Raw genomic sequence first — 8,144 nt, 5'->3', positions numbered from 1 at the left:
TCCCCCCCTCACCCCCACCCCTTGGTTACGGGCCTGTAGAATCCACGTCTACTATTTATATACTGCCCTGGTACCGGTTTCATAATTTTATGGTCCATTTTTGTTGTCAGTCAGAGCCCTTGGTACTTGGTACTTGGTACATTCCTCTTATCTCTTTTTGAGCCCATTAGAATACTTTAAGCTGATATTACCCATGCAAAATCACAATTGTACATTTTTTGTACATTTTGACCCTCCCCCGCCAAAAAAAGTCAGACATTTTGCCCCACCATCAAATTCAGGTATGTTTAAAATATGTCTTTGGGCAACATTTCTGAGAGATAGTGGCTTGGGCTCTTGATGGCTTTGCTTTAAAAACATCAGTTAGGTTTGCGTACACCATACATAAGAGAGTTGTACATTTGAGTCACTCCATGCCAAATCAACAAATGGGTTGGCTGGTCACCCCCTCAAATTTTGCTGAAAATCGTTTTTAGCATATCTCTATGGGCATAATGAACACATGGTAAAAATTAATGTTGAATTCCAAGCGGTTTTTGAAATATGGCTTTTAGAAATTTGACCATAAATTTGTGGAATTAGGCGCATTTTGGGACACTCATATTGTGACTTTAGAAAAAAGATATAAATCTGAAAATGGCTACGACACAAAATGTTTGATGGCCTGGTTATGTTAGTATAGGACCAAGATTCAATATTCCATATTGCTGCCGGGTCACAGCCTGTACGGCAGCCTGGGGGTCATAAAATAAGGGGCCAAAATACATTTATTCAGGTCATGAGAAACATGGTTCAAACTTATAGGATATCACGCACACGAGGATACTTTTCATGCCTATAGCAATGACAGCAATTTTGGCCTATACGGGGGCCCAGATAGTAGCCCCAAAGGGGCCATCCATATGGTGTTATTCAGATGAAAAAATACATGGGTGAATATTTTTTGAAACTATTACACATTGGGGTGCACAGAAATATCAATGACAGCTTTTGCCTGTACGGGGGCCGAGACAGTAGCCTCAAAGGGCCCGATGTCCCATAACTGGTTATTCAGCTAAAGAGACACATGGGTGGATCTTTTTGAATTGAATCTATTGCACATTAAGGTTTACAAAAATACCAATGACAGCAACTTTTTCCTGTACGGGGGCCCAGACAGTAGCCTCAAAATGCCCGATGTCCCATAAATATTAACACTCTGTCCGGTAAGTTCACCAGAGTCGATATACCAGTGCTGCAGAATGGGCGTTAAGTCTACACTACATCAAAAGATAAAGCTGAAAAATGTTGCCAGACCTTTACAGCGAAATGTCAGCTTCCCAGCACAGAAGAATCTGCTCCTGAAGTTCAGCATTCAGCAATATACTCAATTGAAAAGATAGCTTTCAAGGTCAAAGATTTTAGGAAGCTTCTCAGGAATCTGCAACCAGTTAAAGCTACTGGTCCTGAAATCCTTGCAAGTGCCATGAAGGAATGCAGCGCAGAACTTGCAAGACCACTCAGCCTGCTGTTTGAGCTTTGTTTGCTTCTCCAAGGGAGTTTTCCCAAGCAAATGAAAGGCTGCATCTGTCATCCCAATTTACAAGAGATTCGAAGTCTGATCCATCTATGTACCGCCCATCTCTCTGCTCTCAGCGCGCTGCATCATCAGCAAGGTCATGGAGGCTGTTGAGCGATCGAAATATAAGGCATTTACAGGGGTTCAAATTCGCAATCAATTGCGGGAACCTGTTTAGGTTCTCGCAAAGGGCTTTTGCGAGAACCTTCGGTTCGCGTGAACGTTGTAGAGCAGGGCGATATATTCAAAAATTGTATTCATCTATTGCTATGGTAGTTAATCCTGTTACATCATCAGTTCTATGACGAATACCACCAAAGGAGACGCTTTCATTACTACTCTAGCGAGATCATATCTATTATTATGGGACGGTTGAGTAATATCACCTTGAGGAGCACAAACGGTACCCACGACCAATTGTAGAACAGCATCATAGAGGTTGGGTGTACAATGCGTAAGTATTAAATTATCATGGATTGACCCGTTTGCGAATTTGGCCGCCATTTTGAACTCAAGTACAATTTCGCTGTGGCCCCTATCATGCCTATGATCTATTTTGATCATCATGCTTCAATGAACATACAAGCACTTTTGAAGTTTTAGAAGTTGTATACTATGACCATAATGACACATGGAATCATTGTGTCATTTCATCATTTTTTTCAATCGTAGTCATGGAGTTTGGTCATTTTGGGTCACATGGTTAATCGGTTTAATGTATTACCAATTTTTTGTTGTGCACATTTGTTAAACGATATCTGCATATAATTTGAAGGTAAAATAAAATAGTTCCATAACATTCTGAGACTGTAAACATGAGTTATAAAAGGATTTTAGTGGAATTTTGGGATTTTGGCCGCCATCTTGGATTCCGGAAAAAATCGAGGTGGTCCGTGGGCTTTTTTGATCCTTTTAACCCAAGCAACATATATATGCCAAGTATGATTCTGGTAAGGAGAAGTGTTAGTTTTTTCCTGGGATGGACGTGTCTAATTGTTCACTCTAGCATTAAAAAAATAATAAAAAAAGGTCATTCAGATAAATGTTTTTGAATTGGAACTATTGCATATTGGGCTTTACAAAAATACCAATGGTAACAACTCTTTCCTGTACGGGGTCCCAGACAGTAGCCTCAAAGAGCCCGATGTCCCATTATAGTAGGGGGGGGCTAATATGAAAAATGCCTCTAGTTAAGGCGCAGGTATACATAATCGCGGAGAAGAAAGCCACTGATATCAGATGTTAGGTACATGTATGGGAATCAATACCCGGGTGGATGTGGAATTCTAATAGTAGGATCAAAATATGACACAGCTACCCTAACCCCCCAAAAATTGCAACAGAAGGTTTTTTGGTATTTTCTTGCAGTATAAGGTCTAATAAATAACATATCAAAAGTTTACAAAAATTGAACTTGGGCGAAGGGTCCAACTGTGACGTAATGGCCGCCAAAAGCTGGAAAAATACCCATTAATCTATATATTTCATCCATTTTTCACTCGTTATTGCGGGTTCCACTGGTGACAAGCTTGTTCAGATGTATATTACTGGATGTAGTAATGAATCTTTATATTGTGGTATTCAGATGGATCGATTTGTGAGAACATGGATCAAGAACTGTTTTGAGATGAAAAAACTGAACTTTAAATCACTTCTTTAGTTCTTTCCATTTTTGCCGGCAAAAACAGTTTTTGCCAAGAGGTTAAAACCGCGGTTTTCCCACCTGCGGCAAAAACCTGCGAACACTGTTTTTGGGTCAATTATGTGTTAGTGCAATATAAATAACCAAGAAATTACTTTTACCAATTACGAGCCCTATTCCAAAAGACAAGCGATACCTATGGCTGTTTTATTGGAGCTGAATAACACCATATTGGTTGGCCCCTTTGGGGCTACTGTCTGGGCCCCTGTACAGGACAAAATTCCTGTCATTGCTATAGGCATGCAAAGTATGCTCTTGGGAGTGATATCCAACAAGTTTTGTCCATATGTCTCGTTTTGATTATCTTCGCATTATGTTTGCTGTTGGATGTCTGTGGAATAAATACAATATTAACTGGACTGAGTCTGACTATATAAAGCTTAAAGGTTTAATGTACGATTTCCTTCAAATTTTAAATTTGTCATTATATACTCAAAATGCTGAAATAGTACTAGTAATAATTATCGGGAATGGTTTCTGTCCATTTTGAGCTGAAATAACGAGGTAAACACTGCTTGTTATTTTGGCCGTTTAACACGCAGTTCTATAGGAGGACATAAAGTCATAATTTTTTGAATTATGACTTTATGTCGAACTTTGCTCTGTTTACCTCCAAACACAACAAATTTGGCTGATTCCATTTAGGTGCAAGTTGTGACATGTGTAAACATTACAAATATGCCAAAAATCAGGTTTGAAAAAATTATCCAAATTCATATTTTAAGATTGTACATTATGACTTTAATACTCTTTCCTCCAGACAAGCAGTCAACATAGATTTCCGGCATTTCCATCGCAGCCGAACTGACGCTTTCCATAATTCCCTCTTAGTCGCTTTCCCTAGGTTTAATATGGTCAACCTTACCAAATGATGTCTCCAGTGAAATTGTTTTCAGTTTGTTTTCTTTTTCGCGCAAATGTACCTTTATCAGTAGTATGTTGTGTGTGGGTTTTTTTTAAATCGTTTTATTTTTATAAAATAGTTTTCTTTTTCATCAACGGTGTTATCGGAGACCCACTTTAAAGTGATTTAGTTCGCTATTAGGGAATCCGCCAGGGACCCCGTTGACTATCTGTATTTATTTTTTTGGCTTTTTTCTGCTTTTGTATGCATGTTGCCTGGATTATCAATAAATCAAATCAAATCAATTATGAGCTGAATAAATCCTATTTTGTGACCCCCTGGCTACCCGTACAGGCTATGACCCGGCAGCAATATGGAATATTGGATCTTGGCCCTATACTAACATAACCAGGCCATCAAACCTTTTGTGTCTTCTGAGCTGAATAAATCTCCTGGGCTCCACGTTTATAGGGCGATTTTTACCCAGAGAACCAGAATCTTGCCATATCTTATCTTCTAAAGAAGTTACGGGTCTCTCAAAACTTCGTTTTGTTTTGTCAAAATTGAATTTGCTTGATTTTCAGACCCCCTCATACCCCTAAAACAGATATCAGAAAATGTTCAAACTTCATATTATTGATTAATAATTAAAGCAAGTGTCTCTCCTTTGAAAACAATAACAGGCCATTAAAACTTTTAATTAAGTGGTGGCTTGGACCTAAAGGTGGCTCCGCAGAATATAATCTTGAAAATACTGCCCCTACCAATGACCCGGTTGCTGAATTGTGACACCCTTAAAACTTACACCATGAATGCTTAAGCGCTTGATATTTACCTGTACCAAATCTTAACTTGAACATGGTTACTGCATACCTTAATGCACCCGTCTCAATTTTTCTTGAAACCTTCTATGTCAACAAAAATGGAAGTCTTCCGATTTCTCCATGAGCCACTCTTCAGTGAAGGCTCACCAGCATTGATCACCAGCAAACCTGATACTATGAAGGTAGGACTTAAAATTCTGAAATAGGTTTCGCTAACTGAAGACCATGCCTAGACCACAATCTGGTTGTTTTAGTTATCAGACCCCTCTGCCGTGAATGGCAGCTTGACAAACTGAGAATAGTGTACATGACTCAATCCGAGAACAGTCACATTCCTAACACCAACCTTCTGTACTTGATGGCTTGCCTCAATTTTGCTATCAAAATTGTATGATATATGCCTATGGTTGTACTTTCATTTGACAAATGATCTGTCATGAGGACTCTCCCTGAATCTCAGAAAACAGCGATGAAGACCTTGACCTACAGTGACCCTTCTTAGGGGTGGGAGATCCAGGTGCTACCACTGGACACATAATTCCAATGATTAATGTATGTCTTATCACCTTTTCCCAAATACAGATGAAACTTGTCTCGATCATTATTCTAAGTGTATAGGGGTGTGTACCTGATTATGTCAACTGGTATATATTTTTTGCATGAAGATTCTGGGACCCCCATTTAGAAAACACCCTGGAATACCCAAATGTTAATGGATTTATATTGAAAACACTTTCATCAGAGTTATTATATCTTGTGGCTATCTCATCATTCTTGTTTGGTTCTTTATTCATTATCAATACCACTGTACCAGCATGTATATCATTAGTGGCGACGTCAGCAAGTCTTTTGGACCTTGAATGATCTTCAAGAAAACTCATTCCATCTTCGAACTCGAAAGACCATTTCGTTGCTGTTGAATATCAGGGACTTCATTACCATTTACAGCAACTGTGCATTGTTAAATTTCATTAGAGTTTTCACCTCCGTCGGGAGCAAATTACATGATGACCCTGTGTTCACTTCTGGTAGTACACGTAAATTCAAGGAAGTAGGCGTCTTCTGCAGGGTGTCCAAACCATATACAGTGATGCAAAAATCGAATATTTTTGTAATAATGTTTTGAAAGAACAAGCTTTCAAATGAGACCAAATTAATTACCGGGCGACAAAGTAGCATACCTTGTTCTACGAACTTTTTGACCGCCCCTCGTAACTAGCTAAGATTGGGTAGAGATGTAGAACAAGTGTTTCAGCATTCATGGTGTAAAAATAAGTTTCAAGTTTGTCGGAATTCATCAAGCGGGTCAAAGGTAGGGGGCAGTGTTTTGAAGATTCTGTGGAGCCGCCTTTAGGTCCAAGCCAGAACGTACTAGTTTAGTAGTATACATATTACAGAAGCCCGCCCCCTACTTTCTATTTTATAGGTATCTATAACGTAAAAAAAATACTCATTTTCAATACAAGGTTAAATTCGAGATTCGATCCAAAAAAAACTTTCAATATTTCTTAAAATGTCTTTTTGGACGTTTCTGTTTTTACTTTCCTCAATATTGTTCTTAAACCTAAAACGGGATAAAAAAAAAAGGATTGTGAAGACCTTGTGGGGTAGGCCAGTTTAAGATATGATTTTGCATTTTAGCTAAGGGGCCAGGGTTGTTTCTGTAAAAGTCAAAACAATATAGTTGAAATTCTACATGATTATAAACAAGAATATTAGTTTCTTTTTGAAATTTATTTTTTAATTCAGTAAACTGAAGAGTTAAATCTGTGTCAATAAGAAGAACGTATAAGGGATGTTTCTCCCCATAATGTTGCACCCATTCTGCAAATTCATGTGCCTCCATTCGCTACTTGCACGGTTCCGCCATTATGCACTATGTGCGGGGAGAGCCTCGAACTGGCAGCATACATGGCGGAACCGTGCAAGTAGCGAATAAATACGTTGTCCTGATGACCTCCTTTCCCAAAAGCAACCTTGGCAAACAGCCAACCGCAACCGTCAATAAGGCTATTGAAACTTGATGTTGAGTTTAGCGTTCCATTTTTTTCAGCTCATAATGAGGCAACTATTTCATTATTCATTATTTTCAAAGGTTTCATTATCAGAGGCCTTTTACCAATGTTTATGTGCTTTTGTTCATTCTATTGTGTATCGCCAGTCGCAATATAATGTCACAAACACACATAAACATTTATAAAAGTATAATTATGTTACTTTTTGTTTTTCAAGTTTTAAAACAAACTAAATGTATTCCAAAGTATACCATGCCAGTCTTCTTCACTCCAATTTGTACTAACCTCTCCGTATACATTTGAGGATGGGGGAAATGGGGGGGGGGGGTCAAATCATACAAAAATAACAATCATGCAGAACATTGTATGAGATAAATTTTTGGCACCAATTTGTCAAAACTAGGTCTTTCCTAGTTAAATTATTTACAACATCAACAATGTCCATCTGGTAAAAACATTTTGGCTAGGTTGAAATTTCTTCCAGTCTATCCTGGTATCCCAAAGGTATAATTGAAATAATTGGATAGAGCAAGGGTCAAAAACCTGTATATTTTTAATGCTAATTAATATTTAGATGGATTCATCTAATAGTTCTCAAAGCTTTCTATAGTTGTTGAAGGGGTTTAAAAATTTTGCAGAACAAATTTTCTTTCTGATTTGCAAAATAATGAATTATTTTCAGATTTTACATCTCAAACGCGGCACAAAATTCATAACGCGGGCGGTGGACGCTAAACTCAGAATCAAGTTTCAAGTGCCTAAGGCCTGATATTTTTGCATCAAAGGATTTAAGGCACTCATTTTTTTTCAAACCAGAATTTTTATATTCTGTTTTGTTAAGTATTCGTCCGTCTTTTGTAGGCCTATATTCCGTAGTTGTTAAATTCTTAACATGAATTCCTATCTGGCTTACAACCTCATTACATTTGTTTAAGACAAAAAATTCATCTTTTGTAGCTTGACGTGATGACATTTTACTAATTTTACTGGCAAGTAATTTTGCAAATAAATAATCATTACAACATTTATTTAGCAAGTCTTTTAAACTAATTTCAAGATCTTCTAGCACGCGGTTAAGCTCACTGTTATTACAAAGCTGTTTGATTAAATATGTATTTCCTGTTCTCAATAATTCAAACATAATTTTGTTGTTTTCCTTTTGGCGAACAACACGCAAATTCTTACAGTCTATGTTAATAGG

This window comes from Amphiura filiformis, chromosome 13 (assembly GCF_039555335.1).
Source record: "Amphiura filiformis chromosome 13, Afil_fr2py, whole genome shotgun sequence".
NCBI lineage: Eukaryota > Metazoa > Echinodermata > Ophiuroidea > Amphilepidida > Amphiuridae > Amphiura > Amphiura filiformis.
This window is presented reverse-complemented; position numbering follows the sequence as displayed.